This window comes from Cupressus sempervirens, chromosome 2 (genome assembly GCF_028749045.1).
Source record: "Cupressus sempervirens isolate cs-2001-9-10 chromosome 2, ASM2874904v1, whole genome shotgun sequence".
NCBI classification, from domain to species: Eukaryota; Viridiplantae; Streptophyta; class Pinopsida; order Cupressales; family Cupressaceae; genus Cupressus; species Cupressus sempervirens.
Genome location: NC_143119.1, coordinates 159,313,814 through 159,329,871, shown reverse-complemented (window position 1 = coordinate 159,329,871; position 16,058 = coordinate 159,313,814). Strand labels below are relative to the sequence as shown.

The window sequence follows — 16,058 nt, the reverse complement described above, 5'->3', positions numbered from 1 at the left end:
CAATTTTTTGCATAGGACCATATTAGGTTTCCTCAAGCTAGGAATACCTCTCACTCTTCTTCTTCTTTTTAATCTTTATCAGATTATCAAAGTTCACGTGACATAACATTTTATGTCATAAATAGATTTTTTCTACTTAAGAAATGAACCATGAAGTTTCACTAAGATCTAAGTATAATAGATTACCTTTGGTTTGTTTACTAGACCTGACTAGATTTTCTTTTCCATCTAGTAGCTTGGCCTTCCCATTCATGAATTCTACCTTGAATTCAATGTTATTCAACTATGCCACACTCAGTAGATTATGTTTTAATTCTTCAACCCAATAAGCATTATCACATCTAAGTTCATTGGTTAGTGAGATACAACCTTTTCCCTTTATGCAACATGGTTCATTGTTTCCAAATCTCACACTTCCACCATCATAATGTTCCATATGTTCAAAAAAAAAAATTCACCAATCATATGATGTGAGCAACCACTATCAATAATCCATGTATCATTTTTGCTAACATGAGAGATAAGTGTCATTTTATCTCATTCAACATCATATTCATCTTTTACAACAATATAGACCATTTCATCATCTCCACTACTATCTGAATCTTTAGCCATAAAACAAGATTTCTTACCTTTGTCCTTGAAGTCCTTGAAGTTTTTGAAATCATTCTTTCCTTTTTATTTTTTGTGCTTCTTTTCATCTTTATCTTCTTGCAAGTAATGTTTCAATGGCTTCAAGATCACTGTCAAAACTTTCTTCCTCTTCAGTTTTAGATTGTTTACTCTTTGACTTTTTAGCTTTCTTCTTGAGTGATACCTTGGCTTCAAATGCATACTCAAGATTGGTAGAACTAGGATTATAATTATCATAGTTATCTAGTTCAAATGCAGTCAATCTTCCAACTAGAGCATCCAAATTTATCTTGTTATTTGGATCACATCTCATCTCTTCAATAGTAGACACTTTGATTACATAGATAGGAAGAAGGGTTATGGGTACCTTGCTTACCACTATTACATCTTCAGTTGTTCCTCCATAGGCTTTGACAGCACCACCACAAGATTTAATTCTCTCCACATATTTTGCAATGTTTTCATCCTCTCTCATCTTCATCTGATCAAACTGACCCCTCTAGTTTGATCCCTTGGCACTTTTCAAATTTTCATCACCTCATAGATATCCTTCAATTTGGTCCACGTGTCATGGGTAGTGGCACATCCTTTGACTTCATCAAATTCAACATAGTTAAGAGCTGATGCAATGTCAATCATCAAGATTTATGATTTTTCTTTTCAGTATTATATTCCACAGTCAATGTTCTAGTAGGAGCCTTGTAAGCATTTTCTAGATATTTCCAACCTAAACCATTGATGGTTGTCAGGTGGAACTTTATAAGTCCTTGCCATGCCTCAAAGTTATCTCCATTCAACTTGGGGATCTCTCTTTTGTAAGACATCTTGATCTTTAGCTTAGGTCCTTGAAACCTTCTCTGCAAGCACCAAGAAGCTCTGATACCATTTTTTCTAAATATAAGACGAGTAACTGAGAGGGGAGGGGCAAACCAGTTACCGCAAAAATAAATCCCAAATCCCTAAGATGTCAATACAGAACATAAACTCTACAAAAAATATTGATGCTCAACAAACATGCAAGCACTTGATTAATATTGATAATATGTTGTAACTTGGGGAATTATTAACATGCAAATCTTATGATATTATATGTGATTAACCTTACTTAACTTAGTTGCATACACATAAAATAAATAGCATGAACACAAGTGACACCAAGATTAACGTGGAAACTCAATTTGGGTAAAACCACCAGTTGCAACTAGTTATTGATTTTCACTCTTCCGATGTGAGCCATGTTAGGAGCCAACCTTGTTAAAGGTTACAAAGCACACTGTTAGGTATGACCCTATTAGAGGATTTAATCACACTATTAGGAGTGGCCTTGTAAGGTCTTTAGACACTTCAATAGAAATGTCACCTTGTTAGAGGATTTACAAATAGTTGTTAAGCCAACTCAGTTAAGAGATTTAGATCACTGCTACAATGGTTAAAGAGTAACAATGAGATGATCTGATTTCTGATGCAACTAAATTGCTAATTACAAATCTCAATTTTGGCTTGTATACTCCATCCTTCTTGATTGGATGTATCTTTGCAGCTCCACAAGGATATTCTTCTTATCCTTCTAATTTTCTTCATCTAAGCATCTTCTATATCTTCCATTCACTTACTTACTTTCAACCCTCAACTTGACCTTATACTTATACCTTGTACATTGTCAAGTCAGCTTGAATACATCTTAGAATAATTAATATTCATCTCCTCAATCGACTAGAACCAAAAAACAAAACTATTAAGCTTAATATGCCAAAAAAAAAATCCTTCATTAACCAACCTTGCTCAGTAGAGACTAACTTAGAAATGATTTTTCTGTGTTAACCAAGTGAACTCAGTTAACGTTGCATCTTCACAAACTTTCTTTGGTAACAGAGTGAGCTTGGTTAATACTAGTTCCATCCAACTCTTCTCTCATTAACTGAGTGAGCTCGGTTAACACACAACTTCTGTGAACTTCTCTTTGTCTCCTGAGTGAACTCAGTTGACATTGTCTTTTGAACTTGGCAAAATCTGGAATGCTTGATAGACACAGGAAACTGTCTTCATCACTCAAGTGATCTCGGCATACACTGACTGAAAAATATATGACATTTTGTGTAACATCAAAGACAATACACAATTAACCAATTACATTCAACAACCTCAATCTCTTTACAAATAGATTTTGAGAGTAATCTAGAACTCCACTAAAGAATATATTACAAAGGATAAACCTCTACAAGATAATAACTAAGAATCAATACCCTAGAAAGGAAATCATATAAAGTACATGTTTTAACTTTAGTGGACTGAAGCCTCAAGAAAAATGGTACAAGATTTTAGAAGGCCCACTTAACCTTAAACATAAAAACAACAATTTTTATAGGCTCCATTAATTTGAAACATGGTTTTAACAAGGCTCTCATAACCTTCATTTTTACTAGCAATATGATTGAGAAATAAACACATATTAGAGGGTCTTTATAGGATCTCTTTAACGTAAATAATAGGTTTTAACAAGACTGTCACAGCCTTACTTTCCTACATCAATCAAGTAAAGCATATATATCTCAATGGGGAAAAAGACCCTCCCAAACAAGGAAGAGAACCATGAGGCCTTTAAAGGACCTCCTAACCTTAAATATGCATTTTGAATTGGCTCCCAAAGCTAAAGTAGACATCAATAGATGCTCACCATCAACCTATCCACAAAATGCTTGTTATACTCCTCTCCACTTAAATAGGAGAATATCCCACCTACATAAGACCAATAATAGAATGGACCATCTGAAGTGAAACTAATATGCAATTCAATCCCATAGTCGGGAAACCACAACTTAGAGAAGACCAAATAGAGCCAAAAATCAATCTCTTTCTAAAAGCTATGATTTACCTACATAAAATAAGCATCCACCTTAATAGTGTTGGAATATTGTGTAAATTATACATGCTTTAGAGAGTTTTATCACATATTTGGGAGATGTCTTGTTATTGATGTCAATATATTTCTTTCATTTTGTCATATTCTTGGTATGTTCAATAAGAAGATTGGCTTAGTATAGCTATTACATTAAATTTTAGTTGTTATGATTGAGCAGATTGTTTCAAGGATGTTTGTGGTTGACTTATGTCAATTTTAAGAGATTGGAAGATTTTTTTGAGAGCATTACATGTGATTGTTTAGGGACTCATATTTTGGATGTTCTAGAAGAGACATTGTTACAATTTTTGGATTAGTGTACATTGATTATACAATATTTTTTATTGTTAACTTGGTGGTCATTTCAGGACATAGATTTGTGTCATAGTCTTTATTATTCCATGATTTAGATGGTGGAAATGTAATTTTCTTAAGTGACAAAGGTTTTTGACTGATGCTTCTCCTTAACACTACAGAGATGGTGATAAATTTTGAGTAAGATTTTTTTTGGTTTTATTGTGAGATATCATGTTGTTTGTTGATGTTTCTAGATCGTGTCCTATTTATGTTGATGGATAACATTTATTGGTGTGATTGGATTTTTTTATTTTATCATGGCTTGTTGGTGTTCTTATTGTTCGTGTCTGACTTGATGTTGTAGCATGTTGTGATGGATAGAAGAGTGATATATGATGTCAAAGTATGTTTGGGGATGATGTTTTAAATCCTAGCTACGTCTTAGCTGCCATGATTTGAATTGCAATGTTATTTCTATTGTATATGATATTTATAATTTAGGTATTAAGGATGAGTCAACATCGGTTATCTCTACAAGGTTGATAAAATGTATTAAAGGTGTAATGATTTGTGATAACAAAGATATGCTAAGAGTTTATGTGTGTGTATGAGAGACTTTGTGAAGAGGTATGATTAGAGTTTGCAATTGAAGCATTCATATGATGTATTATGTACTTCATTGGAAATGTATTGGCATGATAAATATGTTATTATCTAGTTCATGATTTGTGGATTATTATCTACGGTGGATTGTAGTTCATTTAGGGTTGTAGACCTCATTATATTCCATAGGGGTGTTTCCCTTGTTTATATTTGAGGAGTGAGTTCTAGACATTGTTCCTAAATGCATACATACGTTACCCTTATAATAGTCCTAACAGGCTAAAGTACTTAACAAAGTACATTATCATGTGGGTTTGATCCCCGCCTTGGCTTTTTTGCCAATAAGGTTTGTACATCAAAAATATCAGTATTATGTGTCCATGTGTTGTTTTGGATTATTTCTTTTTATGTTTAACTTTAATATATGAGGTTCATAGTTAAGATATGGTAAGGTTTTGAGTTTTTGGGCATGATTGATTCACTACCCCCATTTTGTGCATGATGCCTTGATTCTTTCCTATAGGACATAGGAAAGAAGAGAAAAGATCAAGATGGACCAATCCCACATCAAAGACACAAAGAGAGACTCCAGCTCCAAAGAGGCAGACCCCACCTTAATTGGAGTCTCGCTAGGAATAACCTGACCATGAACAAGAATAAGAGAAACATCTCTAAGAATATCCACCAAAGAGAACACCAAGCCCGAGAAAGGATAAGTGTAACCTAAATAAAATAATCCCTTACCAAAAATAGAATAATGGTAGATTGGGCCCTTGAAAACTAACATCAATGATGTAACCCATCAAATAAAAAAACACCAACAACAAGCTCCACAAAGAGGCAACAAACATAACCCCAATAAGAAAGAAAAAAAACATGCCACAAAGGGACCAAAGAGAAAACAAAAACCATAGAACTAAGAACTAGTAGAGGAAAGTAGCACCCACAGAAACTCTGCACAACAATACAAAGAGAAGAGTCACTAAAATGATAAGAATCAATATTCCTATCAACATAAGGAGTAAAATAAAGAGTCACAACAAAAAATAGAAACCTCCACTAAACGACATCAGAAAAAAGCCTCACTAAACAACACCATGCAAATCAACCATAGAGGAAGAGAAGGCTTTGAAAACCTAAAGAGACTAATAGGGGACACGACATAAAATGACAACAAAAAAATGCCATACATGGGCACTAAAGAGGCTAAAAGGGAAATATAGCACTTCAACCTCGACCTAAAGAAAATCCTTTCACTAACATAGAAACTATACATGTGAATAATAAAGGCCATAAAAGAAATAACAACACCAAATGACCACACACCATGCTTCTCATTATTTGCATCTCCCTCGTCATCAACCTTTGCAACTTCGGAAGCTCTCCTTCTCTTGTCGCTCTTCCCTCTCCAGCTCATCTCAAAACTATTATATTGAGATCACATTCCATGTTAGTTGTACTGAAGTTCATTTAATATTATTGTAAGCTTAAACTAATGTAAATACATAACAATAAGCATATTATTGAAAAGTAAATTAGGTGATCACCTTTAATGATGCAATAATTGAAATATTTAGTGATAAAATTAATAATTTTTTAGAATGTACAACCGGTGGACTAACCAAATTAAATTTTAATAACTAAATATTTATAAGTGACAACGTGTTTGCCTAGTAATGGTTTTGAAATTATAGCAATTGTTTGTCTATATAAAAGGAACTCGCTTGTTACGATAACATTGGACTATATTAAATGATAAACTATGAGGGATATGGTAGCATGACAAGTAAGTTTATGTCCTATGGGAAAGGTTACTTCAAATAGGATAATGAAAAATTGTCATTTAATTGAGCCAATTTGTTACAAATATTAACTAAATCATGAAATTACTCTATTATTAAAGATTTGGGAATTATTTTATGAGACTAGTAGTTGTTCATATTTTGGTTTATTAATGACATGTGTTAGGATAAATTATGACTAATATTTTTCAAATATTTATTGATGTTTTATATTTAGGAAATATTAAGAATATGTTCTATTGATGGATCAAATAATGACAAGTCCCCTCACAATAATTTTAATTGATATTCACGAGAGAAGGTCAAGTAGTTGAATCCCCTAATTTCATGTTTTTCAAAATCTTATGTGAAAATTTCAATCATTCCCTTTTTACACTTGGTAAGTTCCTTATTTATAAGATTTTGGGGCTACATCATCAAATTTGACACTACATCAACATGTTTTTGGCCAAGGTGTCCAACATAACCCCCAAACCAAAAAAGATGAGGTTGATGATCATACAAAAAAGGATATTTGTGCGTAGTTGATGGGGCATCACACCATTGGTTACCTTTGGCAACTAAAGGTACATTTCATTCAATATGAATAATCCTTAACAACAGCAACAACTTTAAAGTCATTATTATTAGTGCAATCTTTTAAACAATATAGATATTCAATCAACAAATGTGAATAGTAAATCAACAAAAGTAGCTATTAAATATACAACTACTAATACAACCATTATATTCTACTCAAATATTAGATTTTTTCCATTAACTAGATTAAAAATAATAATTTAAAACCTAATTTATATCATACAACACATTATATTTTTATAATTATACAACAAAAATCTCAATTTCTGTAAGAATTATTTTTATTTTAATTAAAGACGCTAAAATGAACTAAAGAGGCCCAATTTTAGTCGTTGCAGAATAAAGGAAAAATAAAATAAATGCATTTTGATCCTGACATATTGAAGAAAATTTTGATATACAAACAAGAAACATAGAACACATGGTCAAGATTTGTAGATATTGGAATAAGAGGAGATCAAATGGATTAGTTCCATTATATATTCTGGAACCGTTAAAACCTTTCTATTTCCCAACACTTTGGCGACTTGCTACAGAAGCTTTTACGGCAAAAAAGAGTCTTTAATAATATTTCTTTTGATGGAGTAGTGATGGAGAATCGACTTGGATTCCTGGCAGAACAGCCTTGCACTAAGACGCTGAAATGCGGAAAGAATACCGTGTGTGTGCATGACCAGCAGCATTGTTTCAACAACATTACTAAACATGGGTTAATTACTTGAAAATCAATTACAAGAATCTACCACGTAGAGTCAAAGAAAATGAACTGAATTCAAAATAGTGGATAAAGAGTTGAACTTGCATGTCACCATGATGAACACGTGCTGAACTAGTGAATGCAACGTCAAAGCGATTAAAATGGTAAGAAAAAACAAACAACACTCTTTCTGAAAGTTTTCTAATCTGCTATAGCCACTCCATGAGAAAACAATGTACCAAAGTTAAAAAAGAGCAGGCAAAGATTGGGCGGAAGACACTCGAATTCTAATTCAAATTAACCATAAGCAGTCAAAGCTTCCAATGTGTCAGTTAAGCCTGTTCCACTGAATGCATTACATTTTTTTCGATGGAGGGTTCAAATCTGCGAGGCAACCCAATGAGGCTTAAATCATGTGAGCTATCAACCAAGGCTTAAATCATGTGAGCTATCAACCAACAAAGGTCACCACATAGACCTTTTAGGGGCCCACTTGTGCATGAAACTTCTTCATCTTAGAGCCAAGCCTCATCCCTTATGATGTCGGAGCCTTGCACTCAGCAAGACTTGATCCCTGGTGGGCTCTTGGTGAGCCATTCAACTTCACCAGTAGACCAAGGGCCCATTCAACCATTACATATATAATATTAAGATTCTTTATATATATAATGTTAGATTAATGTAAAATTAATAATGTTAAATCTAAAATTAATGTAATCATAGGCCCAAAGAATGTGAAACTGAAAATATAAAATGAAAGAACAAAAATATAAAATGCTGAAACTATTGATTCAGATTTTCTAGATACATTTGGAAACATACAGAATTGAAACTAACAATGATATTGAAATGAAATTGAATATTATACTGGAATGATATGAATTTACATTGATGTCTGAGCATCTTTATATAGTCTTATTTTTACTTACAGCAATTATTTTTCCTTACAGCAACTACTTACGGGAATAACTTCCCACAACTATATATTGAACTAATCTTATTTATCTAATCTAAACATAGAAACTAACCTAATTAATGTAATAAATCTAACAGACCCCCCTTATTACATTAATTCAACAATCTAACATTCCCGCTTATTATAAACTAACCTAACTTAAGTAGTTTGCAACTTCAGAGTGCAAATCCTAATCCTGAAGTTGAGCTCCTTCACCAATTTTTGAAAGTAGTATGCAACTTCAGATTGCAAATCCTAATCCTGAAGTTCAGCTCCTTCACCAATCTTTGAAAGTAGTCTCCCTCTCTGCAACTTCATATTGCAAATCCTAATCCTGAAGTTGCCCTCCTATCCCAATATTCCAACTTCAAACTATAAATCTTGAAGTTGACCTCACAATAACATTGTTTCCACCTCCCTTACACAACAACACATAGTTCCTCCACAATTTCACATCTCCATGGAGTGTGCTTGACGCCTCCTCAATGCTGCACATGAGACGCCTTTTCTCCGAAAGTCCACATCTCCTCCAAGTGTGTCTAATGCCTCCTCAAGTGTCATAGAAACAATCATCACTAACATATGGACATCTTTCCTCTGAAATTTGGCATCTCCTTCGAGTATCTCTAATGCCATTTTTGAAATCCTCCCCTAGAGCCCCCCCCGCCCTCACTCAATAGAAGGACAATCACGTAGCTAAGCCCCCTCTTTTCTTCAAGGACACAAATCCATCAAGTCCCCTCTTATCTTTAGGGATGAATTTGCCAAGCCCCAACTTTACAAGGACACAAATAGGTGTTTCTCATGCAGTAATCATCTCTAAGCGAGAAGCTAGCTTGAGATGATAAAAATCCTCCAACCTCCATTGCCTCCAGCCTCCTATTTTATTCACAACGAATAGGGTCTGGTCATCCAAAATCTATTAAAAGTACTCTTCTCCCCATTGATTAACCTATCTCTGATACCACTGTAACAGGCCCAAAGAATGTGAAACTGAAAATATAAAATGAAAGAGCAAAAATATAAAATGCTGAAACTATTGATTCAGATTTTCTAGATACATTCGGAAACATACAGAATTGAAACTAACAATGATATTGAAATGATACTGAATATTATACTGGAACGATATGAATTTACATTGATGTCTGAGCATCTTTATATAGTCTTATTTTCCCTTATGGCAATTAATGTTATATTTATTACATTAATTAGTTTAGTTTCTATGTTTAGATTAGATAAATAAAATTAGTTCAATATATAGTTGTGGGAAGTTATTCTCGTAAGTAGTTGCTGTAAGGGAAAATAAGATTATATAAAGATGCTCATACATCAATGTAAATAATATTCATATCATTCTAGTATAATATTCAATATCATTGTTAGTTTCAATTCTATATGTTTCTGAATGTATCTAGAAAATCTAAATTAATAGTTTCAACATTTTATATTTTTGCTCTTTCATTTTATATTTTCAGTTTCACATTCTTTGGGCCTGTTACAGTGGTATCAGAGCAGGTTAATCAATGGGGAGAAGAGTACTTTTAATATATTTTGGATGACCAGACCCTATTTGTTTTGAATAAAATAGGAGGTTGGAGGCAATGGAAGTTGGAGGATTCTTATCATCTCTAGCTAGCTTCTCACTCAAAGATGATTATTGCATGGGAAGCACCTATTTGTGTCCCTATAAAGTTAGGGCTTGGCAAATTCATCCCTGAAGATAAGAGGGGACTTGATGGATTTGTGTCCCTGAAGAAAAGAGGGGGCTTGGCTACGTGATTATCCTTCTATTGAGTGAGGGGGGGCAGGATTTCAAAAATGGCATTAGAGACACTCGGAGGAGATGTCAACTTTCGAAGAAAAGACGTCCATATGTTAGTGGTGATTGTTTCTACGGCACTTGAGGAGGCATTAGACACACTCGGAGGAGATGTGGACTTTCAGAGGAAAGGTGTCTCATGCGCAGCATAGAGGAGGCATCGAGCACACTCGATGGAGATGTGAAATTGTGGAGGAACTATGTCTCATTGTGTAAGGGAGGTGGAAACAATGTTATTGTGAGGTCAACTTTAGGATTTATAGTCTGAAGTTGCGATATTGGGATAGGAGGGCAACTTCAGGATTAGGATTTGCAATCTGAAGTTGCAGAGAGAGAGACTACTTTCAAAGATTGGTGAAGGAGCTCAACTTCAGGATTAGGATTTGCAATTTGAAGTTGCAGACTACTTTCAAAGATTATTCCCGTAAGTAGTTGCTGTAAGGGAAAATAAGATTATATAAAGATGCTCAGACATCAATGTAAATAATATTCATATCATTCCAGTATAATATTCAGTATCATTTCAATATCATTGTTAGTTTCAATTCTGTATGTTTCCGAATGTATCTAGAAAATCGAAATTAATAGTTTCAGCATTTTATATTTTCAGTTTCACATTCTTTGGGCCTGTTACAATCGGAGCCTTGCACTCAGCAAGACTTGATCCCTGGTGGGCTCTTTGTGAGCCATTCAACTTCACCAGTAGACCAAAGGCCCATTCGATCATTACATATATTTTCACCCCGTAAATTATCATGTTAACAAATATCATAAAGTATTCACTTCACAATAATGTATTGTAGCCAACATTATTTATCGTTTGGAGGATGACATTTATATGATCACTCCATGTACAATAATGTTATTAATTTTTACTACAAGAGAGGTTCCATGGATAATGTTTGGAAGTTGTGTAACAAGTAACATAGAGAGAGGGTTTGACATGCTTGGTTCATTGATCTTGTCGAAGAATTTTGCACGCCTCGAGAAACATATGAAATAAAGCATAGCTTGATGGAAACAATGGGAAATGGTTTTAAATTCTAATTGAATGTTCATTTTTGATGATTTAACTACTATTATTTTCACATCATTTTCAATAAGTTTATTCTAATGTTTGTATATGTTCTTTTTTGTAAGGTTTTAAACTTGATTGTTGAACCCAATATATGGATCTATGTTGTGTTAGGATTCATGTCAAGTTGTGCCACTCTTGAATTATTTATAGCTATATATGTAAGTAAAAGAAGAGGGATTTAGAAGTGGCATAGAAAACTTGAAGAAAGGGGTAGTCATGAAAATGTTTATCTCCATAGCAGCACTTTGGAGGAATGTGAGAGAAAGACAAGCATGAAATTGCTCAAGAATCATTTAAATTTTTCATAGATGATGAATGGGGATCTTGTTGATGACAACCTTATTCATGCCACTATTGTTTATATTTGCTTCAGAAGAGGCTGTCAAAGCTTCAAAAGTCTGTGAAGAAATGGGTTCAGGAGGTCATCTAATGAACCAAAAGATATTCTATTTCAACGCGATTATTAATATTAGACAAGGCCTTCTGCAAAATTGTGTATTTATTTAGTTGATGAAACAAAATGCTAAGAGAGCTACTAGGAAAATGAGGAACATACTAAGCACTCTTTTTGGATGCCAAAAGCAAGTTTGAAAAGACAAAATGATTGAAACAAACACATTTTATTTTGCATTTCAACAAGTCAACGAATATTAAGGTGAAGAATGTAAATGATATAGGTGTAACTTCCATGAAAAAAATGATTGAAGGTGAAGAATATAAACGATATAGGTGTAACTTCCGTGAAAAAAATGATTGAACAACATAGATTGACAAAAACGAAATGATTTATAATCAAAATAAATCAAAAACATCCCTTGAAAAAGTTTAGAAAGTTTGAGTTCTTAAAACTTAAATCATATCCCACCAAAATAAGGTTGACGAAGTGGAAGAGTTTATCAAGAATAATAGAGTTTCGAGTATTGTCTAATACTATCCAGGAAAGATAAACTTCAATTATCAAGATACAATATACAGAGGAAATTTATACAACAATTACATACTTTTTATGTGTTCTCAAGTTTTACCATTAGATGAAAGTGGAACTGAAATTTGTGAAACTTTATCTACACAAAACCAATCTCTTACAAAGAAGAGAACTAAATGTCCCTTACCAGGAAGAGCGCAAAAAAAAATCCCTTTAATAAACAGGTGCAATTGATTTATCATTAATTGATATTCCTTGTGAAAATAAGAAGAAAATTTTAAAAGAAAGTGGAATTGGTTGGCAATGTTGAATTGATTCTTCATTAATTAATAAATTAACAACAGTTATTGAATGGGCCCATGAATGGGCTTGGATGGGTCAATCCATCATCTGATGTGCATGTGTTGTGGCAAAAACCAGGGCTGGTGGAAATGTAACTTTGATGGTGCTTCTAAAGCCAACCCATGGCCATCAAGAGCAAAAATTATCATTCTAGATAGTGATGGTAATGAAATTGCATGCAATAGGAAAACACTAGTAGATGGAACAAATAATGTCGTTGAAGCTAAAGCAACATTACTCATCGTCAAAACAACAAAAAGTTGAGTTCAAAAACTTCACATAGAAGGAGATTTACAAATAATAATAAATACAATATTTAAAAGAAACATGCATGCTTGGTATCTTAAGAATTACATTATTCAAATCAATGAGGAATGCACACCCCTAGAAGACTATAAACATCACACACCAAGGCTTGATTCCTAGGCTAAAAGTGTTAAATAGTGAAAGTTGACTTACTTTTTTTAAGCTTATTTTTTTCTTAGTGTGTGATGTTTAAGGATGGCCTAAAATAACACATGTTTAAAAACAAGGGAATAAAAAGGTTGACATGCTTTCAAATTGAACTTTAGCATTTAAAATGGAAGAGATGAGAATTGAGAACTTTCAAACTTAGTGATGGATGAGGAAGGTTGAATTTAATAACCATTACCTTCTCTGTCACCCTCAAGAAACAAAAAAGAGCATTAGAAGAGGTTTTTAGTTTTGGTGGTGGAGTACAAGGATGATGAAGTCACTGTGGATGAAAGACGAAGTGACATACTGCCCTTGAAAGACATTACATTTATTGTAGGGGTATGCTGAAATTTTCACCTTTAAAATCATGGCAGTTAGTAATTTATCCCGTTGGGTTTTGAGTAGTTCAAAAAGTGTGTTTTGACTTGAGAGTGAAAGGATAGAAACAACTTTCACTTTCACCTCCCTCGAGCAATAGAACTCTTTTCTTGGCCAAATAACAAAGAAGCGAATTGATAAGATGTTCATCTTTGAAGGCAAGAAATTAAAAGACATTGTGATGATTATTTTGAGAGAAATGTTCAATCAAGTGAAGAATCGCCACAAAAAAAACATAGAGATGTGTTCTCAATGATTATGGCATGGGGGCTACATCTAGCAAATGAAAATGAAATTATGAGAGTGGTAATAGAGACCATTGTTCCAAGAGAATTCATTGTGGGCATGGATGAAATTCTTGAGAAGTTAATTCCAAGTTTGGGGATAAACTTGGCTAGCAAACAAAGTAGGCTTGGGAAGATTGAAAGAACCAAGTACACCCCATTTGTGTGGAATGTTTGATGAAAATAAATGAAGACAAAGATTCAAGGACGTTCATAAAGGTTGGTTAGAAAATTTTTGGTTGTGATGGTTCATGTTTTAGACATAGAAATTGCAAAAATGAAGTGGGTGGTTGGGTGAGCAACGAAGGATGAGGTGAGGATCAAATGCCTAGAGTACTGAGAAGCGAAAATAATATTGTTGGACCCAAATTTAGCAAGGTGAGACTAAAAGAGGGTAGTAGCTATTTGATAGGAATTTGGATTTTGTCACATAACGTCTTATAACTTCTCGAGTAAAAAACCAATCGAGGTGACACTAAAAGAGGGTATTAGGGGAGAGGACCCAATACTTGAACACCCTAACTTTGCGCTTATCAAAATCCTACGTGAAAATTTCAAATCACTCCCATTTTTTATAGCAGCTTACTTGGTGAGTCACCTACTTATAACAAAGGTTTCAAGTCCGCATCATCCAATATGATGCCACATCAACTTGCTTTTTGCCAAGTTGTCCAAAACAACCCAAATAAAAAGTGGCACCAATGGTCGTGCATAAAATGTGCCCATACTTGAATAGCTGATGTGGCATCACATCAATGATTAATTTTTATAACTAAAGGTGCATTTTAAAAACAACCCAAATAAAAGGTGGCACAAATGGTCGTGCATAAAATGTGTCCATACTTGAATAGTTGATGTGACATCACATCAATGATTAATTTTTATAACTAAGGGTACATTTCATTCAATTTTGGATAGTCAACATTGTACTAACAACTTTAAAGTCACAAGTATTGGTATAATGTTGTAAAAAAAATGGGCATTTAGTTAATAAAAGTAGGTATCAAGTCAACAACTCCTACCACAACTATTAGAGCACGTTCAAATACTAGGTCATCTCCCCTAGCTATCCACCAAGAATTTGGATTTTGTCACAACATTTTATAACTTTTTTGAGAAAAAAAATGAAGGGCATGTTTGGTTGTTGGGCCTAGGAATTGGAAATTAGAATTGAGGATCAGAATGGGAATGAGAATTTGATTGAATATGTTCATCAAATAAGGTTAAGTTTCTATTTTACTATTTTTTTGAAATTATTTATTTTTGGTTGATTTTTTTAATAATTATAGGGCTCGTTTCCAAGAATTGGAATATGTATTCTAGATTTGTTAACCTGGGGATAGAAAATGACCATCCATATTCCAATTCTCTATTTGGTTCACCGAGATTTTGATGGGGAATATATTTATTCCATGTTTAGTTTTGTAAAACTAAAATATGAATAAGATTATTTCTTATATTTTATTTTTATTCAATATTTGTTCCCTTAACATTTTATTGAGTTGGAATACCAACTAGAATAAGCATTGTTTATTTATTTTATTATTTAAAATGAACATATAAAATTAATATATATGATTTAAATGTATGATAAACTCCAAAAAATAACATATTACCTCACTTAGAATTGGAATACCAACTTGAATAAACATTATTTACTTATTTTATTATTTAAAATGAATGAACTTTTTTTGATATATCTGATTTAAATGTATGTTTAACTCCAAAAAAAAATTTTACTTATGAATTGTTACGACATTACAAAAAACTTTGATATATCTGATTTAAATGTATGTTTAACTCCAAAAAAAAAATATTAACTTATCAATTGTTATTACCTCACTTAGAATTGGAATACCAACCTGAATAAACATTATTTATTTATTTTATTATTTAAAATGAATGAATTTTTTTTGATATATCTGATTTAAATGTATGTTTAACTCCAAAAAAAATATTAACTTATGAATTGTTATGGCATTACAAAAAAATTTGCCAAATATTTGTATACAAAACTCATAAAACTTGTAGAAGGTTCTATCTTTATTAATTGTCACACATAAGGTTCCAACATACAGGCCAATAATTATGCATAGAAGACCAATAATTACACATAGAAGGCATAAAAGTTTTGCAACCCTGGTTACGTTGTGCATTATACATTTTGCACTCATTTCTTCCATCATATATTTCAGCTTTAGCCATTGAAGCAATGTCAACCCTGGCCACCTTTCTTTGCTTTCACATTTTGCACTCCACCAAAATTAGCACCTTTTTGTTTCTGTGGACATTTTTAAATGGCACGGCC

At 33.0% G+C, this 16,058-nt stretch overlaps 1 pseudogene; it reads right to left on the bottom strand.

The window, feature by feature from the left end:
- The window catches only part of LOC149571534 (DNA topoisomerase 2-like), a 32,426-nt pseudogene extending 26,577 nt beyond the window's left edge, over positions 1-5,849 (bottom strand).
- Positions 5,850-16,058: the final 10,209 nt, after the last annotated feature.